We start from the raw sequence: 26,879 nt of genomic DNA on the forward strand, positions 1-26,879 counted from the left end.
GGTCTCATAACTATACCAGAGGACTGGTAGTCACACCTCCTGCTTTCTTTTCTCTGTAGTTATGTGACCTTATGGCCTGATTTTCAAAGGTGCAAATCACCTACATTTTCCATTAACCACAGTGCGAGCTGGGGTTCATCAGCACCTCTGAAACTCAGGCCATGAATCTCTCCGTGCCTCAGTTTCCTCATCTGTGAAATCAGGATAATGATAGCTACTTCCCGGGGACAACATAAAGCTTGTAAAGGGCTTTGAGTTCCTGGATAAAGTGTAATAGGAGAGAAAAGAATGATTGAACAGCACTTCATAGAGCAATTTTCATCTTCAAAGCCTAATGCAAACTTTTACTACTTGTCCTTTCCATTTCTGATTAACATGAGATAGTTTATTGGACCAATTTGTAGGGTATGAATGGACATGGGTTTTAAAATCTGGTGCTGTATTTATTTATTTATTTATTATTTTGATTGGCGCACCCACTAAAAGAGCACCTCTTCATAACCTGTAGAAGACCTTGACATAACTTTAAAAATACAGCAGAACTAACACCCAAACTTAACTGAACAGTAGCAGTGCAATTCAGTATAGCTAAGCCCTTTTGTGTTCAGTTTAAACCAATTTTTACCGAAAAATTCCTGGGTTTTACAAAAAGTATTATTCATTTTTTTCTGATTTTTCAATCTACTTTTTTATCATTCTAATATATAAAAAATAACTTGTTTTATTAGGAAAATACAATACATTGCATGAGATATACATAGTACGATAATACATTAGTCTGTGTGTGTATGCAAAGCTGCCTGTTGAAGGAAGGCCATATATTAGTCTAGAAGATAGACGCAATAAACAAACAGGAGCGCACACAAGCTCTGAAGTGCATGCGCATCTGAACGTACTGATGAATCTCACGCCTTCCACGTACACATTTCAAGCTGTTAGAAGATAACTTTTAAAGATTTAACACACTAAAATGGGAAGAAAATGAAAATCTCTATCAGATTATGTTCCAGAACACAAGGAAGCATTTGAAAGTTTTTAGAAATTCTAAAAGTTTAAAAAAACAAAAGCAGAAGTTGAGTGTATGCGCTGCAAATGATGTGGTCCAATTATTAAAGGTAAATATTTATAGGTTAATAGTTCTAAGTTTACAACAGTAAACTGTTTTTTCAAATCAAAAGTTTTATCTCGGGATTAGAGAGAGAGTATTTTCTTAAACTCAAAGGTAGTGTGTTTTCAGTTCGGTTTTAGTTCTGCAGCAAACCAAATTGATGAACAGAATTCAAAGCATTAATCTACTGAATAATTTCCCCCCATCTTTCCATCCACAAAAATAAACCCAGATGCTTACCCAGAAAAATTATTAATAGTTTTATGCACTGATTTTCACCTCTTTTGGTGTTGTGGTAATAAACACTGATAAATTCCTGGGAAAAATTAAAATAAAAACTGAAAATCAAGGGCACTAAGGGTATGTCTACACTACGAAATCAGGTCAAATTTATAGAAGTCGTTTTTTTAGAAATCGGTTTTATATATTCGAGTGTGTGTGTCCCCACAGAAAATGCTCTAAGTGCATTAAGTGCAGTAACTCGGCGGAATGCATCCACAGTACCGAGGCTAGCATCGACTTCCGGAGTGTTGCACTGCTATCCCACAGTTCCCGCAGTCTCCGCTGCCATTGGAATTCTGGCCAAACAGGAAATGAGATTAAAAAGTTATCAGTTCTTTTCCTGTCTACCTGGCCAGTGCATCTGAGTTGAGAGTGCTGTCCAGAGCGGTCACAATGGAGCACTCTGGGATAGCTCCCGGAGGCCAATACCGTTGAATTGTGTCCACAGTACCCCAAATTCGACCCGGCAAGGCCAATTTAAGCGCTAATCCACTTGTCAGGGGTGGAGTAAGGAAATCAATTTTAAGAGCCCTTTAAGTCGAAATAAAGGGCTTCATCGTGTGGACGGGTGCAGGTTTACATCGATTTAACGCTGCTAAATTCGACCTAAAGTCCTAGTGTAGACCAGGGCTAAGTATCGCCCACTACCAGCAAACTTCACCACTCAGGCTGTCAAATAACCCCTCTTTCCCCCATTTTCAAATGCCTGAGAAAAATACATAATTTTTATACATCCAGTACAAATTGTGCTATCACATTTGCAATATATCAGAGGGCACAGGAGCCCTATATATCAACTTTAACAATTCATAGGCAAGGAGGGATTACAGTGCTGCTTCCAGCTCCAAGCTGTGATCATGCCATAAACGGCTTTCATAATTTAGTGCAGCAACAGAACCCCAAAATGGTATCATTGTGCTAGGTGCTGTACACCCGTAAGGTAAAATAGAGTCCATGCCCCAAAGAACTTTCAATGTAAAGACAGGACAGGTGAAGCGTGTGAGAGAGTATGTTATCCCCATCGGGAATTTACCCTAAATCTCCTAAATTCCAGTCCAGTGCCTTAACCACAAGACCATTCTCCCCCTTTTAAAGTGCTGTTAATGTAGGAGGAAGTGAAAAGATTCAGTCTCATCCCCCCACCCCCACCCCGCTCTCTCGAGGGGAAAAAAATGAGATCAAATCTTGCAGTTTTCAACCATGCAGAACTCCCATTGAGTAATAAATAACTTGCAGCTTCTTCTTGGCATGATGGTCCCCATTTTATTCCAGTGCAGGTTACCCATGTGCACCATGTGTCCAGAGCCAGATAATTTGAAAGTAGTGTGCAGCATTTATATAACATCTTATCATCCATAGATCTCAAAGCAGGCAAGTACTGTCGTCTTCATTTTACAGGTGGAGGAAATGGACATGCAAAGAGGTTAATATGATTTGGCCACTGTCATACAGCTAGTGAGTGCCAGAATGGGGGAAAGAACCCAGTTGTGGTATGCATTATTCACAGAGGTCATTGCAAGTTTTGAATGTATAAAGACCGGGTAATTACTGCACGTTTTTGACTAATGGATAATAAAAAGGGAAATTACAGAAAAAATCAAAACACTAGAACAGATTTAGTAACTGGGAAGAATAATTCTGAAGTATTTTAGAATATTAACTAATGGATGAATGCATTTACTTAACATAATGAAGTGGATCTGCTGTGTTTTTTTTTAATCAAACAGATGGGTGAAAGATTACGAACAAAAATGAGATCTGAATACAATGAATGCATTTAATTACTGAAAAAGACAAGAAGAGGGTTTGTTTTTAAACTCAAGGAGTGAGCTAAAGGATTTTTCTACACTGTACATTCAGAAAGTCTCAAATATTGTTTTCCTTAAATCCAGGTTATTACTGTTTTAATGGTTTGTGGATGTTTTGGCACAAATGTTGGAACCATGTCTGAAGTTAGCAGGATATCTGCCACAATGCAAGGAAAGATTATTTGGTTAGTGATGTCTGAATGGCCAAAGGAATATGAGGGAAGCTGTTCTTTGAGCTGGAAGCTGTGACCAATGGACTCCTTTGTGTTGTGTTGAATTTCTCAAGGGAAAAAATTGTTGGTGGTAGTAAAATTTAGCACACATACAGTGCTCTTAGCCACTTTTGTGAAACATACTGGGATCTATGGATTACATATAATTTCCCTTTTATAGATGGGAAAACTGAGGCAATGACTCATCTGAGTAAATTCCTGAGTCAATCGGTAATGAGGAATATACTCCATAGTCCAAAGCCATATCCCTTGAACCATGCCTTATTAAATTAGCTTCTCTCCTAGTGTTATGAACCACATCTATACAATATGTTTCTACTCCAGCTTTTTATTGTGAGATGTGATTTTGATCTACATACCCCTGGGAGGTGTTGGCAATTGAGGGTTCTAAAGCACTTTTATTGCTTTTCAAGGTGGTTCTATCTTTGCAGGTTGCTAAGAATCCTGTTGTAAAACTCCTTCTAATTACCATTTTGCTTGTTTTCCAGATCAATTCAGTAATGGATTATAGTAGCTGATACTTTACCAGTTCCTAACGTTACCAGATTAATGGTTTATGCCACTTGAAAGCTTGGAATGCCAGATTTCCCACTGAAACTAGTTATTGCTGCTATCATATTGAACTTCTTACATGAAGGTGCTTTTCCTTTTTGTTGTCTGTCATTCCCTGTCCAACTTGAATGGCTGCATCCTGAGGATTATCCCATTCCATCGGGGACATCGCCCAAGCCAGCTATACCCACTAGAAAGATAACATGTAGCTCTTCGGGCTAAGGCATGGAGAATTGTGGTTTCAGCTCTAACCCTTTGTGAAAGGCTACCATTCTTTCCCTTTTAATCACTCCCTCCTCTCCAAGTGAAGATCAGTGCTTCTGCCCGTGCCTGATGGATCATGCCTGCAGTCACTTAGCAGAGAGTTTGCAGCCCCAGATATGCTATGCTGTGTCCGCATTTGGCCAACAAGCAAAGGACTGAAATCATGCCGCATAAAAGGTAGGCCTTGCTGCAGGGCCAGCCTCAAATCTCTTTCCTGTTGGCAATCATTAAAATATGATCTAGATTATCTCACCTTTGCCAAAATCAAAAGAATAGTGTGGTAGAGAGACCCAGGTTTTTTTAGTTTTGCTATTGTCCCCACAAAGAGGGGCCTCCAGAAGGGGACCATGAGAAACCCCTTTATTAGGTAAAATCTGAGAATGTCATTTGATGAGTCCCAGGGTAAAAGCACTGACACAGGGCAGAATGATCAAACCCATCTACATGCTTCAGATCATTAAAGTGGCCAGTGTGTGTGGTGGGAGGAGGGCTGAAGCAAAGTAAATACAGCAAGGACCTGTTTTTAATCTCCAGCCAAAAGCGCAGATCAACAAAGCTGAAAGATAGGGAATTTATCTAGGCCTGAGGCGGGAGTGGGAAAGTGAAAGTAAATCTCATTCCGATTGATGAAAGGCTTTGTGTTTGCCTTCATCTCTGTGTGCCAAGTGAGGCCAAGCTGCTTTTGCCATTTTTTAAATTAATTCTCCCTTTCATTGCACTTATCTCGCTCTCCAAGCACACTGAATAATTAGCAAAACATAAATTTTATCACAACAAATTCAGTGCTTCTCAGGTCCTCGTCTGTACTTGGTAGGGTGACCAGATAGCAAGTATGAAAAATCGGGATGCGGGGTGGGGGGGGCGGGAAAAGGGGGCCTATGTAAGACAAAGCCCAAATATCAGAACTGTCCCTATAAAATCGATTTTATAGGGACATCTGGTCACCCTAGTACTTGGGATTAGTCCTGACTCAACTGTTGGTAGCCAGCAACCAGTGGAACTGCACAGGTGCAAACCTGAAGTGTACAAAATCTGTCCTTTACACCAGCTGAGTTTACACAAATTTCAATAAACTCCATTGGTGCAAATTGGAGCTTTCCTTGTCTACACTTGGGGTTTTGACTGGTGCAGCTACACTAGTTATTGGCCACCATTGGCTGAATTCCAAGAATTGACCAATAGATACAAACATTTGCTGCATGGACTGGGGAATATCACAGCTTTGGGGAAAACATCCTTATTTTATAGCATACTACAATATCTTGAAATAATGGTCCAAATCACTACAGTTTATAGTAGCCAGACTGAAGGGATTGGAATTATTGCTTTAGAATACTGTAGAATTTTATTTTACATGAGGATTGACTGGTCCACCACATATTTACATTTACTCCTGTGAGTTTATAGTATAGCCATTGAGTGTTGCTATTTACACTGCTTACCTTTATTAGAGGAACTTGGTGTTAATTAATAACATACCCAACCACACGGTTAGAATGTTAAGGCTCCAGGTGTATATGTAGTCTTCCAAACAACCATGTTTTTGAGGTTTGCCAGCTCATGGGATTTCTGCTCAGCCCTACTTTACAGGCTGAACACAATATTTTTATATTTAAAGAGCACCAAGTATATAATTATAATAATTAATTAATGCCTTGTAGCAAAAGAGTGCTTCAGTACTTTTTCCTCAATACTCAGTTCTTTATTCTTTGTAGGTGTTGTCTTACAGTCTAGGAGAATCCCTTTTTTAGTTTTGTATTTAAATTAGTTATGATATCCTTCAGTTTATTTCAGTACATGGAGTTTCATGTTTAACTTGAAGCACATAAGTAAGTTGACGCCGTTGAAGACAGTGCTGTATTGCAGCCTTTAAGTTAACCTTACGTTGTTTATTTCTTTGGCTGTATTGGAACCCTAGATTCTACAGGTTTTGTCCCCTTTCTTTTACATGCGTGGTATAATAAATAAAAAGCATTTGGGATACAGTAGCTTGGTTATCTGTGGCTATAACAGGGCAAATCATTTGTAATGAAGAATTTTACTGAATATTCCCAAAATTGTCTGTGACCATATAGGGATTTTTGCTGATTTAGAAATGATTTGCCAAATAACTTATTTGAATAATTTTTTGACCTGTAGCTTGTTTAAAATCTTAGGTCATGTCTACACTACCACTTATGTCAGAAAAACTTATGTCATTCAGGAGTGTGAAAAAACACACCCCCCCCCGAGCTACATAAATTTCACTGGCATAAGTGGTAGTGTTCACAGCACTATGTTGGTGGGAGAGCTTCTCCTGCCGATATAGCTACCACTGCTCATTGGAGGTGGTTTAACTATGTCGACGGGAGAGCTCTCTCCCATTGGCATAGAGCGACTACACGAGAGATCATACAGCGGTGCAGGTGCATCAACGCAGCTGTGCCGCTGTAAAATCTCTAGTGTAGACACAGCCTTAGAGACAGATTTCCAGTACGAATACTCACGTTTGCAAATTTTAAAATGTGCTTTATATGACTAGTACCTAATGTTTCCTTAATTTCATTGATATCATGCAACTCCCCCAGTCTTGTAACCTTCCCACAGTTACTCAAGAGAGGAGAGAGTTGGACCCTATGTATTAGTATTAATGGCCTTATGAAGTTAGAAGAATTCAGCAGCTGGGCTAATAGCGGAGTGTTTTTTACTGAGTGTCTAAACAAGATGCAAAACGTTACACTCTGTGTAATTGTGTATCTAATCTTGTCTAAGAAAATCCTTATAATGGGAATGAGACCCTATTCAAACTGCTGATTAATCAGCAGCTGCTTGGATGGCTGGACATTAGAATAGCAGGCAATCATTAGACAGATTCAGCAAAGCAGAGTGACAGTCCTCTTCACAAGCAAAGACTCTTCAGAATCGTGGTTGCTTTCAGAGTCCTCTTTTTGGCCCAGGAAGTGCAGGTGAAGTCAGTTGTTACCATCGCAGTTCCCCACACCCACAATATTTCTGCATCTTGTTATTGACCACTTGAGGCAGGTGACGGTGCTCATGAAGGTGCACAGTGCTGTCAGTTTCTTCTGCAAGCATGCGCCACTCTGTTGGAAAACTTAGAAGTTCTGAGAGAGAGGCATTTGCTGACTGGGTATAACCAAGATGGAGACAGAATGAAAAGGGATTGTACTCCATGATAAATCTATGCTAATTGATGCTACCTGAAGTTTTGGCCCTTCATTTTTATTTTTCACACCACTTAACTTAGATTATTGGATTCTGACTGGTTAGTGACCATTAATTAGTACGAGCCATCTAGCTGAGGTCACGTTGCTATGTGGCATGTTGCTTAGTACTTCATTTTCTTCCAGCCATTTCCCTCTTCTCCCCCGCAATCAACACCAGTAATAGCTGGAAGGTTATTCTGTGGCAATGGGAGAATTTCATTCTCAAGGGCCATTGTGGGAGCAGCAACTTCTTGTCTGTTTGTTTTTCCATTTCATTTTTAAGAATTTTATAAATAATTTACATCTAAACTCTCCCTCCTCCTCCTCCTCCTCATTTATTATTACAGTTGGCCCTAACTGAAATTATAGCCCCATAATACTAGTCCATGTAAAGACACAGTCCTTTCCTTGAAGAGTACACTCTGCATAGAAAAGACGGACAAAGAAAGTATTAGTTTTTCTTATTTTGCAGATTAGGATCTGAGACACACACAAAAAATTAAGTGACTTGCCCAACGTCACACAGAGAGTCTGTGGCAGAGCCTGCAGTTGAGCCCAGATCTCCTGAGACCCAGTTCTGTGCTTTAATCCCAATGGCATCCTTCCTCTCTGTGAAATACAGCAGATAGTCCACAATACGTTACAATATGTCCCCCTGGCTTTTACGTTGCCAAGCTTTATCTGGAAAGCAGGCTCTTCCAGCTTCTTGACTGACTTATTCTAGTATTTTAACATTTACTTGAATTATATAACAGCCAAACAATCTGTTTTGTGAGTTTAATATAAACCTAATTCCAGTGAGTCACATGCTGTGCTTGCAGTGGTGCAAAGTTAATGAGTCAGGCGAGCGAAGGTGATTCTTTCTAGGCTTCTGCATGGAAATCTCTTGTGGCCTGAAATATCTCTGATGCCTCATAGTCAAGTAAAGCTGCCAGTTTTCCTCCCCCGGTCATTTTCCATCACTGGGGACTTGTTCTGAAACTTTGAAAGAGCAGCTGATGCGTCACATCAGCTCTCGTTCTTCAATACCATCAAGCCCAGTGGTCTTCATTAAAGTGCTTTATATGTCACAAACGTCTGTAGCCATCTCCAAAAGAGGTGTGCACGGTTGTCCCAAATTCTCTATGATCTTGGCCATTATTTAAGTGTATTGCAGGGCAGAGGAACGGGGAGGATGTTGGGGAGGGGCGGTGAGGAGGGAGGAAAGAATTATAATGGCCTCACAATTCAAAAAACACAGCCTGATTCTTGTCCTGTAGAAACATGCCTTTTCTAAATAATCAAAAAGTGCAACATCCACTTAATGTAAAAACTTGGGCATAAATCTTAGAGGCCAAATCCTCAGCTTGTGTAAATCAGCATAACTCCACTGAAGTCAATAGAGCTATGCCAGTTTACACCAGCTGATGCTCTCTTCTCTTCTTAATGTCAAAGTGAATATCTCTAGATGTTCTTTCATGTGTACTGAATTCTAGTATGCAGAATGGCCCTCTGTTTTAGCTCACAAATGTAGGTGCTGTCCACATGTACATGGCATAGTTCCAAGTATGACCGACAGCTGTCATAAGAGGAGTGAGAACAGCTGAGGGAAGCTGACTGAGTAGCTGACCACAGGTGCAGCCAGCTCAATCAGGGCCCAGCTGGCCCTGATAAGAGGGCTGTGAGGGAGGAGCTGGGTCAGTCTCACTCCAGCTTTGGAGTGGGAAGGACCTAGCTGCCTGGGAGCAGGGTACTGGAAGCAGAGTAGTGCTGGGGAAGGGCAAGAGGAGCTGGGGAGCTCCAGACTGGCAACTCCCCAGGCTGAGGCCTTCTGTAAGGCCTAAGGAGGTACTGGGGCTGCAGAGGTGCAGCCCGGGGATAGGCAGAGGCAGCTGGTCCAACCCACTTACTTGTGATGAGTGGCCATTACACTGTTTAGCTAACCCAGCATGTCTCTTGTTTGCAACTTGCCTATTTGGATCATTATTTTCAGAATGGGAGAGAAGTGCTGGCTTATGATACCCAGTCCTGCACTAATTTTAAAAGCATACAGAGCACTTATAAATTATTTTCATCTCAAGATAGCCTAATTTCCATTGTTTCACTCCACCCTTCCTTACAGCCTTGTGTCTACCATCCCTGTAAAAAGAAAAGGAGTACTTGTGGCACCTTAGAGACTAACCAATTTATTTGAGCATAAGCTTTCGTGAGCTACAGCTCACTTCAGCGGATGCATACTGTGGAAAGTGTAGATCTTTTTATACACACAAAAAGATCTTCTACACTTTCCACAGTATGCATCCGATGAAGTGAGCTGTAGCTCACGAAAGCTTATGCTCAAATAAATTGGTTAGTCTCTAAGGTGCCACAAGTACTCCTTTTCTTTTTGCGAATACAGACTAACATGGCTGTTACTCTGAAACCATCCCTGTAAAGATTTTTCTGATCAAGTTCTACTCCCTTTTAGAAATTGAGGTGCTCACATTAGATTCTTTGTTTCTCTTTTTGATGCTTCACAGATTCAGTCACGACGAGCCGAGTTGCTGTCTTACTAGCAAACTCTGTGGTTGTAGGCAGCTGGGCAGGCCTGATACTTCAGTGATCTTTTCCAGTCACACTGAGCCAATTGTTGAGAGATGCCAGTGGTATAACCTAGAAGCTTGGAAAAAACCCACAGGTCTGGAATTTCTGAGCCTTGTGTGTTCAGGGCTTTGCAAGTATTTCTAACCACACCCAAGCGGAGTTTCTTGATGAGTAAAAGGGAAAATGTTAGTTTCTCCTGCAGTTGAGACATTTACAAGCAAATCCTAAACTTGAACTTCTGCTTGCACCAATGAATACATGAAGTCCCGCTCAAGAAGGCGAGGGAGCCAGGGAGTGAAATTCATCTGGGCAATCAGTACACTGGAGCAGTAACAAAAACAAACAGAATATCCATGTTGAAAAAGTGGAGTTTAAAAAGGTTTGCTTATAATCAAAATGATGCTGTGGTAACTCTGGGAAGACAATGTTTGATTTACAATTGATAGTATATTTAGAAAGGCTGCAGTAGATGTTGAGGACTGTTTTGTGGTTGTTAGTTCCAATAATGTCTCACATGAATAGATAGCTGCTTATGGTCTTATCTCTGTGTTAAACACTCAGACAAAGAATTTTGTATCTAGGGCCCAGTCCAACTTGTATTAAAGCCTGTGGACAGAGGCCAATGACTTTATTTGGACCATTTTTTTCCCTAAAGAGTGCAGGGGTGAGGGGGGTTTCAAGAGCTCAGCATCCACATTTGGGGTCAGATTTTTCAGCCACTCCAATTGTGATACCTGTGGCTAGCTTTTCAAAAGAGCTTGGCATCCAAGATGCACTTAACATGCTGAACTCTTTTGAAAAGCTGGCCCCAATTGCAGGTGCTGATCCCTTCTGAAGTCCTTAGTATCTGCATCTGCTGGAACTCAGTAATAGAAGTGGGGGGTGCCAAATTACCTCGCTGTCCTTTGACTAGCTCTGTGTCCCAGGAGAGCTCTCTGGTTGAGGTATACTTGCATATCTACCTGGCCTGTGTAATTATCGTTTCATCTCAACCCCAATGGTGCTCTCAGAGGCTGATGGCCATGGTCACGCATCAATGTTGCTAGAGGAATTCTGCATGGGAGTCTTCATAGACAGCCTTTGTGAACACAGCTGAGATAAATGTTTTTCAGAACTAAATGCAGTAACAGGTAATCTCTCAGAGCAGTCACCTGCGTCCTGCATGATGAACAGAGGCTTTGCTGCTTTGATTAACAGCACTGGCAAGAACATTAATTTACTTTTTCTTTGGAAACAAGAAGTATCTATCAAGAAGAAGTTAAGGGATCAAGTACCAGCTGGAATATTGAGATGGGTTTCCTGACCCAATATGTAGATATAAAATCTAGATCAATAATGTGCTCAGTATTTATTAGTAAATATGCACTAATTCTGTCGCTCTAGGGACGAGATTCACTGTAGTGGAGAGGGTCAACACAAAGCCTATGCAATGCTTAAGACCCACTTACACCCTACTTTTGAGGATTTAAGTGATCTATAGGTCTCATACTGGTCTTCTGCACTGGGGTGAAATTCACTCTGGGCATATGCTGAGCTTGCTATATTAACAACTGACAAACTATCAAACAGCAGTTAAAGGACAGATGACAATTTTTAAAGCCTCAGCAAGACCCAAAATACCCTGATTCTCTCCTCCCCAGCAAAAGCCTAAGCAAATAAAAGCACCTTGCTAGGCCAGTGTTGTCAACTCTTGCAATTTTATTTTATCTTATTTTTTTTCAAGCCAACCTCATGATTTTGGGGGGCCTGAGTCCTGATTGTTTGAACATTTGTTGTCAGCAGTACTGCTCTGCTCCCTCATTATCAACAAACATAGACGCTGAGTGCTGGAGCCGTGGGAAAAGTGACCCTTTCACTAGCAGCACCTTGGTGTTTAACTCAGAGGACTGTTAATTCAAGCAGCAGAGCTGATCTCCGTGTCCTGGGTATAAAATGTAAAGGGAGACGTGGTCTCTCGATAGGCAGATCCCACACTATTAAGTACATTAAAACTACTCCTTTGAACTGCACCTGTAAATGAACTGGTATTCAGTGCAGGTGTCATGCTCTGTGCAAGAAGCACTTCTGAGTAAGGGCAAGGTTCTGATACCTTTACTCATGCTTAGTAGCACTTTACCTCACAAGTAGTCCCATGGCTAAGACTTTGGTAAGGTTCTGTTCAATATAAGTAAAGATATCAAGTGAACAACCACCTTAAGTTTTGAAACAATACAAGAAACAAACCCACTCTCCCCAATTCACTAGTTTCCATCGAATCTCAAACATATTTTTTCCCCTAAACAAATATTTTAGGATTTTTTCTATCTTCCATCTAGCTATAAAACAGTCAGTAAAACACAAAGAAAAAGTCACTTGACAGACCTATACATTTTATATCCAGTGCAGCTTTTAATACTTGAAATACTTTCAAAAGCCTGTTTAATTCACAGCTCATGTTTTTCCTGTTGAATTTCCTATCCTAAGTAAATAGCATATGGCAAAACATTTCAAAGCACACTTTGCTTGTTTGACACTTATGGCCAACATTTTGGAAACAACCAAACACTAGAAATTATATATATTTATAACTGTAACTGATTATTATTATTATTTGAAACATTTTCCTTGCAATTGTCACTTTCCATACTCTGTACAAAGCCACGCTCCAGCAATGTATATATTGGTGATTGTCCAGGTTAAACGTTTGAGAAGATGAAAGTACTGGTCGTTCTTTAAAGGAAGCTCAGGGCTTCAGCTATGGAAAATAGTGATGTTGCACTTCGCTTTCAAACACCAGTGGAAGCTAGTGAGACCTCAAAGCAGACTACAATACTAATATTAACAATACTTCTCTGTCACCTTCCTGACAAGGATCTCAAGGGACTTGAGCTTCACAATACCTATGGATTAGGGAGTTATTAGCCCCATTTTACAGAGAGAGAAATTGAGGTATTAAGAGATTTGTAACGTATCCAAATTAACACTTAAGATTGGTAACTGAGTCAGGAGTAAAAAGAAAAGGAGTACTAGTGGCACCTTAGAGACTAACCAGTTTATTTGAGCATAAGCTTTCGTGAGCTACAGCTCACTTCATATTTTCCACTGAATGCATGCGATGAAGTGAGCTGTAGCTCACAAAAGCTTATGCTCAAATAAATTGGTTAGTCTCTAAGCCCTGGTCTACACTAGGACTTTAGGTCGAATTTAGCAACGTTAAATTGATGTAAACCTGCACCAGTCTACATGATGAAGCCCTTTGTTTCGACTTAAAGGGCTCTTAAAATCGATTTCCTTACTCCACCCCTGACAAGTGGATTAGTGCTTAAATCTGCCTTGCCGGGTCGAATTTGGGGTACTGTGGACACAATTTGATGGTATTGGCCTCCGGGAGCTATCCCAGAGTGCTCCATTGTGACTGCTCTGGACAGCACTCTCAACTCAGATGCACGATTGTTTGCCGTTGCTCTGACGCAGGGACAGGCGACTGACGACACAGCTTACAGGGTTGGCTTACAGGGAGTTAAAATCAACAAAGGGGGTGGCTTTACATCAAGGAGTATTTCAGGCAGGACTTCACGGAGGGTTCCAATAAGAAATGGTGCACCTAAGTTATTGTCCTTATTGGAACAAGGAGGTTAGTCTGGCCTCTGATTGATACATGGCTAGATTTACCTCGCTGCACCTTCTCTGTGAGTGACTGCAGAGTGACCTAGAGGAATGAGTCCCCTAGACAGGAGGCCGGAGGGGGCGGGGGGGGGGTTGCAAATGAGTAAAATGAGTACAAAACAAATCTGGTCTATTTCTTGTTTTGATACACTCCATCTATCTTTTACATCTTTGGCTGGCAGCAGACGGTGCAGAAGGACTGCATGCCATCCACATCTCATGGCTGCTCGGCAGAAGATGGTACAATAGGACTGCTAGCCATCCTCACCTCTTGCCTTCCCGGCAGAAGATGATGCAATAGGACTGCTAGCAATCCATATCACCTGCCTGCTCACCATAAGATGGTTCAATAGGACTGACTGCAGGACTAAAGAGAATGACCTGATCAAGTCACTCCAAATTTAGTCCCTGCGCCCATGTCTGCCCAGACGCTCCTGATTGACCTCACACAGGTGACCAGGAGCACCTCGGACATGACGGCTACCAGTCCTATTGCACTGTCTGCTGCCACAAGGCAATGGGTTGCTGCTGCTGTGTAGCAATGCAGTACCGTGTCTGCCAGCACCCTGGAGACATACGGTGACAGTGAGCTGAGTGCGCTCCATGCTTGCCGTGGTATGGCGTCTGCACAGGTAACTCGGGAAAAAAGGCGTGAAACGATTGTCTGCTGCTGCTTTCACGGAGGGAGGGAGGGAACGGGGGCCTGACGATATGTACCCAGAACCACCCGCGACAATGTTTTAGCCCCATCAGGCATTGGGATCTCAACCCAGAATTCCAATGGGCAGCGGAGACTGCGGGAACTGTGGGATAGCCACCCACAGTGCAACACTCCGGAAGTTGACTCTAGCCTCGGTACTGTGGAAGCACTCCGCTGAGTTAATGCACTTAGAGCATTTTCTGTGGGGACACACACACTCGAATATATAAAACCGATTTCTAAAAAAATGACTTCTATAAATTCAACCTAATTTCGTAGTACAGACATACCCTAAGGTGCCACTAGTACTCCTTTTCTTTTTGTGAATACAGACTAACACGGCTGCTACTCTGAAATGAGTCAGGAGTACAACTCAGCTTTCCTGACTCCCAGGCATGGACTATTAGCACTAGACCAGGCTCTCTCTCTTAGGGTATGTTTACACTGCAGTCAGGAGGTGTGATTACAGCATGTGTAGACATACCTGAGCTAGCTTTGATCTAGCAAACTCACTAAAATAGCAGTGAAGCCGCAGCAGCAGGGGTGGTGGCATGGGCTAGCCACCTGAGCGGTCGTTAAAGCCTAACCTATCCTGTTGAAAATTTCTCTCTGAATCCTAGAACTGGAAGGGACATCAAGAGGTCATTTAATCCAGTCCCCTGCACTCATGTTAGGACTAAATATTATCTAGACCATTCCTGGCAGGTGTTTGTCTAACCTGCTCTTAAAAATCTCCAATGATGGAGATTCCTAGGCAATTTATTCCAGTGTTTAACCACCCTGAAATGCATGCAGTGTGCAGAACACACTCATGAAGAAGTCAATGCCCAGAGGAATATGTGATGGGTATAAAAAGCAGGGGTCATACTGACCCAAATTCATCTCTGGTATAACCCCACTGAAGTCAGTGGAATAACATCAGGAATAAATGTGATGCATTAATAAATTATTTTCTACATTGAAAGTTGGATTTATGAGTCTGCAGTATTTCTTCACCTTCCAGTCAAAATGTGTAGAATATAGCTGGCTACTGCCAGGTGAAATGTACTGACATTAAAATGAAAACAGCAAAAAGGCCACGATTAAAACAGATCATAAAAACCACAATCCAGCAGCTTGGCAAAGCACTTATGCACATGCTTAACTTTAAATACATACTTACATCCCAGCAAAGTTAAGCATGTGCTCAAGTGTCTTGCCAAATAGGGATTGAAATAAGTTTGTGCTTAAATGGTTTACTGAGTCGGAACTAAAAGACAGCTATTTAAAGGTCTAATCCTTGATGATTTTTCTTTTTAAAGTACATCTGGAAAATTACCATTGAAGAGTCCTACTGAAGTCCTATGGAATGGTAAAACTCCTCCCGTCTTCAATAGGGGCAGGATTTCACCCCCTAAGTGTCAGATTCCCCAGCACTTAAGAGGTGCCTAGGCCTTTTGCTAGCAATCTGTGCAGAGGCTGAATTGCACCCTGGCCAAATAAACTGAAATAAATAAGACCTGATAACGCTGGAGATAAGTTAATTAAAAAATATTATCCCATTCCTTTTTGTGGAATGACAAGAGTACAAGATAAATGTCTTTGATTTTTTTCTCTTTTTGGGTGGAAATATAAAGAATGATGATTGCATTGGAAAAAAGCTTCATGTGGAACAAAATTATTCTGAATGTGGAGGTAGCAATATAGCATTTAATTCTAATTTAGAGATTTTTGGGAACACATGATTGACAGAAAGTGAGGAGTGCATTATGTTGTTTCTCATCAGATTGTCATTCCTGCTATCCATTTACCTGTCAGCGGTTCACAGGAAAGCTTGTCTTCGAATGCCATTAACCCAGTTTCATGGAAAACTACTATACACTTTTTTTAACTTAGTGTCTGTACAGACTCTTTACTGTATTCTGTTCTGTAGTAGAAAACAGACCGATTCTGTCCTGACTTTCACTGGTCTAAGTCCACAGTGACTCTATTGAGTCTGATTCTCTTTTTCACTTTACATCAGCTTTACACCAGTGACTTCAGTAGAGGTACAACCAATTTACACAAATATGAGAAGATAATTTGGACAATAAACTTCATTGGAGTTACTTCAGACTTACACCAGTTTAACTGAGAGCAGAATTTAGTCCCCAAAACTGGAACTGAGTGGTAGTGGTTTCCTTAAATTGAAACATGGTTAATTTTTTTTTGGTTGCAACTTGCAATTTAAGCAATCTCTGTCCTTTTACAGACTATGGTACAAAACATGAATGGTGATTGTGAACTAGAAGCAGAAAAAAATTGAAGGTCAGATTCGTACTTTGTGGATTGTCATGTCTGTGTTAATAACTTGAAAAATAGATCCAAAATGGTGGTAGTAAACAGATATTCTACTCCTTGATCATGAGAGAGACCAAACTGTATCTCTTTGATAATCCTCAGAAACGTATAAATGTACCAGAAGAGAGGAAGGATGATCTTATGATTAAGACACTAAACTGGGACTCAATAGATCTGGATCCAGTTGTTAGGTCTGTCATAGGATTCCTGTGTGATCTTAATCAAGTCACTTAATTTTTCTGTGCCTCAATTCTCTCATCTGTAAAAAGGAGATGATAATCCTTCCTTTCTCCCAGTCTTTGCTGGTCTTATCTGTTTAGTGTAAGCTCTTTGAGTAGGGGCCGTCTCATACTACGTTTGTTGAGTGCCCAACACAATGGGTCCAAACATTTGTTGATGATACAACAGGAGAACCAGCACTGCTGTTATCTATAGCAGGTAGAGTCAAGGCTGCACAGGAGTGGATCTATAGGGGGTAGAGTCAAGGCTACACAGGAGTGGAGTCAAGGCTGCAAAGGGATGGAAGATCAGGGGCATCATATGAAGCCTTTTCTCTTCCCATACTCAGAACAGTGATGCATGCAGCCCATACCTCCCCCTTGCAAACATTTCTATGACTGATACTCTTGCCCACAATAAATAGTACTACTAAAGGATTTGTTTTTCTAAAACTTAAATTTTGGCCAAAATTTTTTCTTGACACTGTGTCTTTGGCTGCACTTTAAACACTGAGTATCTTACTGCAAATGTGGGACTCCTGCCATTATTTCCTTGCTGATGTACAGTGTTTATATTAGAGATGCTGTTTTGCAAGGTGAGAACCTGATTGGGTTTGTTTTAACAATTAATAAATTTTTGTTGTGCCCATTCCCACAAGAGTTAAGTTTACTATGAGTTGATAGTTGCCCATCTAAGCACAAGTGTTATTGCTCCAAAGATTGGCTTCTTATCTGTCTATCTGGTTAAAAAATATTAAATGTTTCTGGCTGGTGGAAAATGCCTTGGCATTCTGCTATTAGAGACGTTTTTTAAATGGCTACTTTTACAAATGGTTATCTTTGCAAATAGCTCTTCTCTGCTTGTGATGATATTATGTGTCTGGTCCAAAGCCCATTGAAGTTAAGGAAATTTTTCCACTGACTTCATTGAGTTTAGGATTAGGCCATCTATGGGCAAAGTTTTTTTTGTTTTTTTTTAATTTAACATTTTTATTGCAGTAGCTCCTAGAGGCCAGCTGCGTTGGGGCTCCTTTGTGTTAACTGCAGTAATTAGGAACAGTAATCACAACTCTCCGCCTGCCAAGCCATGATCAGATTGCACTTTCTGTATGCATCATAGCAGAGATGTGTTGTAACACTATTTTGGATGTCTTGAAGTTATTATGACCTTTGCAAAAGTTAAGGGGCCTTTTTCAGCACTTCTGAAAAGTAGAGTACATAGATTTAAAGTTAAAATATATAAGATTAAGATAATGACATTTTAAAATACCATATTGAGAGTAAAATACAGTGCCTAAGTATATGTCACAAAAATACTAAGTTACTTACGTTAAATGCTATTTTTTATTCTTAATTCCACATATACTCTGTGATTTATTTTCAAGAAGGATTTCCCCTGTGCTCGTAAAGAACAGAGCTCCCTAAACAGACGTGAAATGTTTATATAGTTTCACGACTGTAGAGCTGTTTAACAATGTGGTTGCATGTAAAGTTCTTTTGACTAAATTCTACAATCTTGAATTGAGCAAAATTGATGTCCTTGGGAGTTTTGCTCAGTGTGCTCATGAATGAAAGTGTGTATGGCAGTGGTGGGCAACCTGCCGCCAGTCAGGGTAATCCGCTGACGGGTTGCGAGACAGTTTGTTTACAGATTGTCCAGAGGCACAGCCACCCACAGCTTCCAGTGGCTGCAGTTTGCCGTTCCCGGCCAATGGGAGCTGTGGGAAGTGGCAGCCAGCATGTCCCTGCGGCCTGCGCCGCTTCCCACAGCTCCCATTGGTCAGGAATGGTGAACCACGGTCACTGAGAGCTGCGGGCGGCCGTGCCTGCGGATGGTCAATGTAGACAAACTGTCTCGCAGCCTGCCAGCAGATTACCCTGACAGACCACGTGCGGCCCACAGGCCACTGGTTACCCACCACTGGTGTACGGGGAGAATTGTTATTTGTAGGGTAACTTGTGTAGAAAATGGGTCAACACATTGGTTGGTTAACCTTGGTTAAATCTGCAAGGCCTTTGGTGAGAGCTCTTCATGAAGGATGGACAGTACCGCAGGAGCTTTTGATGTTTGTATCCTTGCTCTGATTGTTTTTCTTGCCAATTATAAATAGTGTCTTACTGTGGTTGACATGGTCTGAATGCAGCAAGTCTGTCTGCAACCCAAAGTTTTTTCAGCAAAGGAATAAGATGCTTTATGCAAAAGACTGATTTGAAGATGGAAAGTCTGATTGTGCTCTGGCTTCAGGAGTGTAAATCCAGAGCCACTCGCTGAAGTCAGTGGAGTTCCCTTACACTGATGAGTGAGAGGAGAATTGAGGCAAGGAAGTATAAAGTTGGGAGCAAGCTCAGCAGTTGAGAAGCCAGTGAGAAGAATCAGTGTCTTAGGTCATGTCTGCGCTACAGAGTTTGGTCCATGTAATTTACATCAGCTTACAGCCACTGACATTTGTATATTGCTCAGGTGTATGTACACTTGGCTGCTTGCATAGGCGCTGCACATCCTCGCTACAAGTGGTTGCATCGATGGAAAACGCGGTGCACCACAGTGCGCCCTGTGCTGCTGTCTGGTGTAATGCCTTACAGGATATTTTTGCAGTGCTTTGTGGGATTCCAGCAACTCACCCAGGGATTTCTGGAAGTTGGGGAAGGGTCAAGTTCTCAGAATGCCACTTTTTGCATCCCATAATTTTCATGCAGTCTTTCAATTTTTCAAAGTCCTGTGCACTGCATTTTGTTCTCTATCATCTCTCTGACAGAAGCTTGGATCCTGTACAGCTTGGTGCATTTCTCATGTCCGTTGCTAATACAGGACACACAATTCTCCTGTATCTGTGCAATTTCAGCAACTGTTACTACAGTGGTGGTGTAGTAAAGAAGAGGAGATGCTCGAGAACGATGATGGACAAAGCGAATAAAAATGTTAGGTTGCTGCTGGCATTCACAGAGCAGCTCCTCATGGTGGATTGGCACTTCTGGGCCTGAGAAACAAGTTCTGAGTGGTGGGATCACAGTGTAATGTATGTTTGGGAAACTCCATGTGAGTTTCAAACAGCTGCTGGCTCACTGCATAGTTTGTGTCCCCCTTGGTGCTGTCCTCTTCCACCCATCTTCTCACTGTGCACTGCAGGTGTTTCCATGGCTGGCTCTTGCTAAGTATCCACACTCAAATTTGGGGTGCTGGGGAGGCCCCCACCAAGTATGGCATGCAGTTCATTGTAGCAGTGGCAGGTCTATAGGGTGGCCCCAGATTTGTTGTTATCATCCCACATCTTTTGATATTTCTGCCAGAGTTTCTTGGCTTTCACCAGGCATTGAGTCTCATCCTATTGTACCTCTAGCATCCCCAGCGCAATCTGCACGTAAATGTCTGTATTCTTTTGGCTGAGCCTTAGCCTCTTCTCCCCACAGAGCGAGGAGATCCATTTCTTCTGCCCTGCACCAGGCAGGAGTGTGTCGAATAGCTCTCTGTGTGGATGCTTGCAAAGGTGGGCAACCAGGATAAAGCATTTCAGAAACATGCTGTGGTTTGTAAAGGGGGAGGGGGCTTTCAGTATCTGTGATCAGTGGAGTTCAAACTTTTGACTAGAGCAACCACTGTCACAGAGATGGGGCATTCTGGGACAACTGCTGGAGAACTGTTAGGGTTGACACAGGTAATTCAGCATCTACACTTGCACTGTATCCACAGAAGCGGGTCAACTTTGGCTCTGCATTGTTTGGGGTGGTTGTATTATTGTGTCAATGAAGCAGGGTGTGTATGTCCGCAGGAGACAAATTTTGGCGTAGATGCGTGCAAAACTACGTTGAAACAAGTTGATGTAGGTTGATGTAACTTTGTAGTGTAGACCAGGCCTTAAATTAAACTGGAGCCACGACCTGAAGTTATTTAAAAGGAAGCATGGGAGAAGGGAGTGAAAAACCATCATCAGAGTGACACTTTCCTGCTCAGAGCAAAGCAGAAAAGTCCCATCACACCGACTATGGAAGCGTGCCCAAAAACTGTGAAGCACAATCCACACATTTGAGGTAAAATATAGTATGTTCTATATGGGTGGAGTTCAAATCTTGTTAAATTCGTGCATTACTATGGCATTGCTCAGCTGACTTCAGTAGAGCCATGTCAGTGTATACCCACTGAGAATCTGGCTCACTGTGTCTGTGACTAGAAGTAACCTGGACTTCAACAGAAGTTTGGCTTCTGTTATAATTCACTCTCTCCCAGCCTATTGTTTTTGGCCAGCATGAACAAAACCAACATTTCCTTTATACTGTGGTCATCAGAGATGCAAGAGACCAGACTATACAACCAGCTCCTGTGTGCTCAGACCAACAGTAACAGAACCGGATGATTTCACTTTACCAGTCTCAGGCATTTTTTGTGTGAGTGACTGCAGAGGTCTCCCTTGAATTGCTGCTGGTTAACTCAAGACAAAGGGCCAGACATACCCCATTAAAGCCAGAGGACTCTAAATCAGGAATGAAGGTGGCCCTAATGGTGATGACAGGTTTACGGATTTGAAGTTTTCCTGCTAATCAACGAATCTCTCTTAAATGTGGTTGCTTTCTCTTCTCTTTTGGGTGCTTAGCATGTAGCTGTGTTATAGCATCACTGGGAGTTTTTCCACTGATTTCAAGTGGGAGCAGGCTGAGGCCTCTAGCATATAAACCATCCTACAACCACAGACCCAGAATAACTTGCCCTTTTTTTTTAGAAGTATTTTTCCATTGATTTTCCAACCTGGAAAGGAAGGTTGCATTGGGGTATGATCATTTATCCTGAAACCAGAAGTCCATTGCCTCCTGTATGATATTCCCCTTAACTGTTTGTATGTTTTCTCTTCTGCCCTTTCATGGTTTTAGCCTGTCCTTCACATTAGCAACAGTCTAGAAGACTGCAGAATTAACAAGACCTGACAGAATTAAGCTCCTTTCCACTAGCCTCTCTTCTCAAGGTGCAACTTCTTGTCTGCTGAGAGGATCTGCCCTTCCTCAGGTTCATATTTCACTATTGCCAGAAGCACCAGTTCAAAGTACAGTGGAATTCTGCCAGTTATGTAATCCTACTAGAAGTCATTAACTCCCTTATGCAATGGCAAGGAAACTTTGAGCCTGCTGTTGGACGTATAGTGTTGTCCTGTTGGCACTTGAGAGAGAATGACTTGGAAGGAGATAGAAATGTAAAGGGGTTATCCCAGTGGGGAACTTGACAGATCTTATGGCATTATGACTGTATCAAGAGAGATGATAATTGCCCTTTCATTGAGGTTATGTTAAAAGGTCTCTTTAGTGTGAATGAGAGAGGAGGAAGTGGTTTGCAGCTGTGTTAAATGGATTACAGCCCAACTGCCTTATCATCACAGTAAATGCTTTGTTTTTCCTTCTTCACTGGGACTTCTATAAGCACATCAGACATGATTAATGTTGAAGGCAATATCAATAATATGCTGGTGACTTTTGACCTGTGTGCTAAACCTTATGAAACTCACTGTTCAGTGTGTTACATGTCCCACCTCAGTGGCTGATCCTCAGATGATGGGTGTTTGTTACTGCTCCCATCTACTAAACTTAACTCAGGTAAAAGAGAACTACGCTGAAGTGCTGAAGAGCCCAAATTCAGACCATGTTGTTAGTACATTGTGGGGGTTGTGACACGTGCCCATTTAACAATGATTGCTGAAAATGGTGCTGAACCGCATTTATCCTTGACTATACTTGCAGCTGCACACGTTGTCAGTAACAGATAATTTTTGTAATGAAGATATGGCTTTTGATGAGGTAAAAAGTACTTGTGCTCTTTTACTTCCATGTGGATGGCCAGAAGAGAAGGGCAAAAAAATACCTTTGGTTTGACATTTTATCCAAAGGAAGGCACTATCGTAATAAAGCGGCCCTTTAGTACTGCAGTGTTGGCACTGGGCTTGAGCCCAAGTTTCAGTGCGGGGCTGCGACTTACAACATCCTGATCCAAGAGCATGTGAGGGCTAACTAATGGTCTAGTCACTGAGTTGCTGTGTGACTGTAGACAAGGCACTTGCTCTCACCATGCCTCAGTTTCCCCCCTCTCTAAAAAAGGGTCTGATAAAGACATATGTGCCTTTTGTAAAGTGATTTCAGAACTTTGGAGAAAAGGAGTGAAGTATTATTATTGTCTGTTAATGTAACCAGCCTGACACTGGCAAATTGGAAGATCCCACCCTAATGAGGAATTTCCGTTCTTTTTCTGGATCAAGACAGAAACTTAAAGGACTGGTCACTTTCAAAGGCCAGATTTTCAGAAGAGCACAGCAAATTGGATGCATGTTGGGTGCTGAGCTTTTCTGAAAATCTGGTCCAAAGATGTCTGCCTTAATATTAACCTACGACGACAGTTGCCCCACTATCATCTGAATCTAACTTTAATTATTTCACATTTTCTTTTTTTTAAATACACTTTTGCTGCAACACTAAACTAAACTGGAGAAATTAACCACCCCACCTACTTACTGTGCATTGCGCAGTGAACCAAGTAATACAGACTAATTATCCCCTACCAGACCCCATGTACCCTTCTTCGTTTACTGTGTGATGCACCGCATGTCCAAGCTTTATTTTTAAATGTTAGTTCTTAGAAGTTTAACTCCCATGTTTCATATGCCCTCTAAGCACTTTGGCCTCGATCCCACAACCGCATAAATCCCCATTGACTTTAAATGGGGTACTCTGAGTGGATAAGGGTTTGCCTGGGCAGATTTGTTTGCAGGATGAAGGCCTCTGTTTTCTGAAAAAAGAAAAGAAAAGAAATTTGTTAGTCTCTAAGGTGCCACAAGTCCTCCTTTTCTTTTTGCGGATACAGACTAACACGGCTGCTACTCTGAAATCTGTTTTCTGAGTCTGAAATGGTTTGGAGATAATAGAGGTGACCTTCAGGACCACCTGCTGGTGTGGCTCTTAAAGCAAATATTTGATGACATCTGATGTATCTCTGAAGTTAGCTTTTGTACCTAATAAATACAGCCATTTATGTAAATGTCCATGTCTTCTGTAATATAGATTTCAAGGAGTGTGCTGCCTCTCTCAGCCTAATGAGATCAGCAGCAATTACCCTAGGGTCTGTGAAATGGGAGCCTGTTCCCAGCCCCAGAGCGCTGGCACATTAGCATATAAAATGGACAAGTGATTTAGATAATGAAATGGTCTGGACTTGCACATAGACTGAATGAGACTATCCGATCCAATGTGCTTATTCATCAGATGACTCACATCTTATTCATCTTTAGAAATAATACTTCCATTTCTTGACACTCCCAGAATCTTATATGCAGAGATGAGCTTTAAAAAAAGAGCTTGTATAAAAGAACAAAATTAAAGTGGGCTAAGAAAGAGGGAATGCGGGAGGGATGATAACAGTTAAACCAAGACCTGCAGATAAGAATGTGATAAGATGTTATGTAGAATGGGAGATGAAATAACTTATTCTGGAAGCTACAGTGTCTGTCCAAAGAAATGAGCCTGAACTTTACAACTATTAGGAGACACTAATACATCTTGGGTGCTGTTGCTTCCTAAAGAGGCATTGTGGATAAGACATTTGACTGGGACTCAGGATATGAATACCTGAGTTCTCTTCTAAAGACTGTGTGACCTTGGGGAAGTCACGTCCCCTCCCTTTGCTTCTGCTTCTGTTTCCCTTCCCATCATTGTCTATTTAGACTATTAGTTCTTTGGCGCAGGGACAGCCTCTCACTGTGTATTTGTATAGCAGTTAGCACAATTTTGGTTGAGGCCACCAGGTGCTACTGTACGCCTACTCCTGCTAATAGTAATGGAGGGCAGAGGCTGGGGATTGCGCTGCAGGTGTAGCTCCACTGACTTTTATGGTTTCTAAAATCATGTTTTTCTATTTTAAAAATGTTTTTGTTTTTCTTTCCCCTGCTGCTCTGTGAAAGATCCATCGGAACAACAAGGGAAAGTGACTAAGGCCCAGATTTTTAAAGGTATTAGGTGTTATGATGCTCAGCATTGTAATGCCTTATGTAGGAGCCTAAGTCTCATTTTCAAAAGGGATTTAATCACCTAGGAGCCTAAATCCCACTGGTATTTAGTGCCTAAATCCCTTTAGAAAGCAGCATTTAGGCTCCAAAGTCAGGTGCCTCAATCTGCAACACTGAGCACAGCAACGTCTAAATACCTTTGAAAATCTGGCCTTAAGGCCATGATCCTGAGAAGATGAACACACGTGCTTAACTTTAAACGTGAGTAGCGTAACTGACTAGATGGGAAACAGTAAAAAGTGATTATGCAGAAACTGCTGCCAACTATGTTTTATAGAAAAGAAGCAGGAAAAAATAAAGCAAAGAAATATATTCTTCTTTGAGGGGATGCGGATGTGTCTTCCACTCGGGTGTGTGTGTCCCCTGTGCGCCAGAGACAAAAATATTTTCCACAGCAGTTTGGGAGTGGCGCACACGTGCCCTATGCCTCCCATGGCCCTTCTTGAGGCTGTATAAGGGCGGCGCTGCCCTGTCCCCATTCAGTTCCTTCTTACCGCTCATGGCCCAAATCAGAACTCCCCATGTGGTTTTCCTTATGGTTTCTTCTGTTCCACAGTTAGCCCTTAGCTCTGATAATCCTGTAAATAGTTGGGTTTTATTTACTGTTTTAATTTTCTCTTTTCTGCTGGTTTAGTGTGGTTAGTGGCAGTGCTGAGCAGTGGGGGCATTCAGCACTCTCCAGCCTTTTTGTGGGGTGTCCATTCTTAAGAGTGACCCCACACTTGTTGTTTATTGTGTCTCAAAGAGATGTGTAGCATCTGCTGCTCCTTCAAGAAGCACATTCTGATCTCCAGATATCTGTCTCTCAAACAGCACCTCCTGGAACAGGCAATGAGGCCTGCCTCGGTACCGACACCGGCCACGGATTGCTCTGTCCACATGCAGTCATACACCATGGTGCAGGCTTCAGACTGACTCTTGGACTCCATCTACTCTCCAGGAAGGAGGAGAGGTTGGTCTTGCTCTCCTGGGGTTTCTCGCAAAAGGACCCATAAGACTGAGAGGAGCCATTCAAGATTCAAAAGAGGCTCATCTTCCACCTCAAAGAGGGGATCGGAGCAGCGCCGAGATTCACCAGGTACCTGGGTAGAGCTGGGCTGTCAGCCTGTATCTTCCTGATACCGAGACAAGAGACTCTCGGCCCTACTCCGTTGACTCTAGATCTGTTTGTGTGGCAGATGTCAAGTCTGGTACTGATGGACAGTGTTCCCGCTCTGCACATGGTGGTGCCTCCAACCTCACAGGAACATGAGGTGGCGAAGAACCTGCTCTGTCTGTCTACCCCTGGTTCACCACTGATACAGGAACCTGCAGGACTCCTGTTGGCTCTGACTCTCCCTGGGCTCTCTGCCTTGTCAGCACCAGGGCAGGGACTATTGCCAGCACCATCATTGATGCCGGTTAAGAAAAAAAATCTAAAACTGCCCTGTCTGTATCTTCAGCACCGGTACTGACTGTGCCCTCAACTGGGGCTTTAGTCTGTCTGGGCGTTGACACTGGGCTATGCATTGCCACCTGGTAAGCCTGTTCTTGTACCAGAGGCGAGGCGAGACCTTCAATGTCCCAGGAGGTGTTTGCAATACTGACCAGGCTGCCATCTCCAGTACTGCCTTTGTCTTTGTCCTGAAGTGAGTTTGACTGATTGGGCTGCCCAGTAGAACCACTGGGTTTGGTACCTTCTATGCCAACTGATATTTCAGAGGACCCCTCTAGCTCCTCCCCACCCCTGCCATGGTGCATGAAGTTCAGTAAATCATCCAGACTGACTCAAGAAGAAGAACTTTGGTGCCAGATTGTACCAATCACATTGTAAGGAGAGGCTGGTGTGGCCTGAGACAGTTTTGCCTCCAGTGTTTTATTGTATTGAACCTGTGGGGCCCCCACTAGATCCTCCAGATCTTGATCTCCACTTGGCTGCAGGATGATGTCTCTGGAGCCATCCAGGTTAGAGTCTT

At 42.2% G+C, this 26,879-nt stretch overlaps 1 protein-coding gene across 8 annotated transcripts in view; it reads left to right on the forward strand.

Moving 5' to 3' along the window:
- CAMKK1 (calcium/calmodulin dependent protein kinase kinase 1) overlaps positions 1 to 26,879 on the forward strand; it is a 196,134-nt gene that overhangs the window by 29,583 nt on the left and 139,672 nt on the right. For 3 of the 8 annotated variants that reach the window (XM_073315804.2, XM_073315808.2, XM_073315807.2), the window contains exon 2: positions 3,920 to 4,424. The exons of the other annotated variants lie outside the window; for them this stretch is intronic. The gene's annotated coding sequence lies outside the window, so the exon portion shown is untranslated. The remainder of the gene's footprint in view (positions 1 to 3,919; positions 4,425 to 26,879) is intronic. 8 annotated transcript variants of the gene reach the window in all.

The sequence above is a fragment of the Lepidochelys kempii genome, chromosome 17, assembly GCF_965140285.1.
Source record: "Lepidochelys kempii isolate rLepKem1 chromosome 17, rLepKem1.hap1, whole genome shotgun sequence".
NCBI classification, from domain to species: Eukaryota; Metazoa; Chordata; order Testudines; family Cheloniidae; genus Lepidochelys; species Lepidochelys kempii.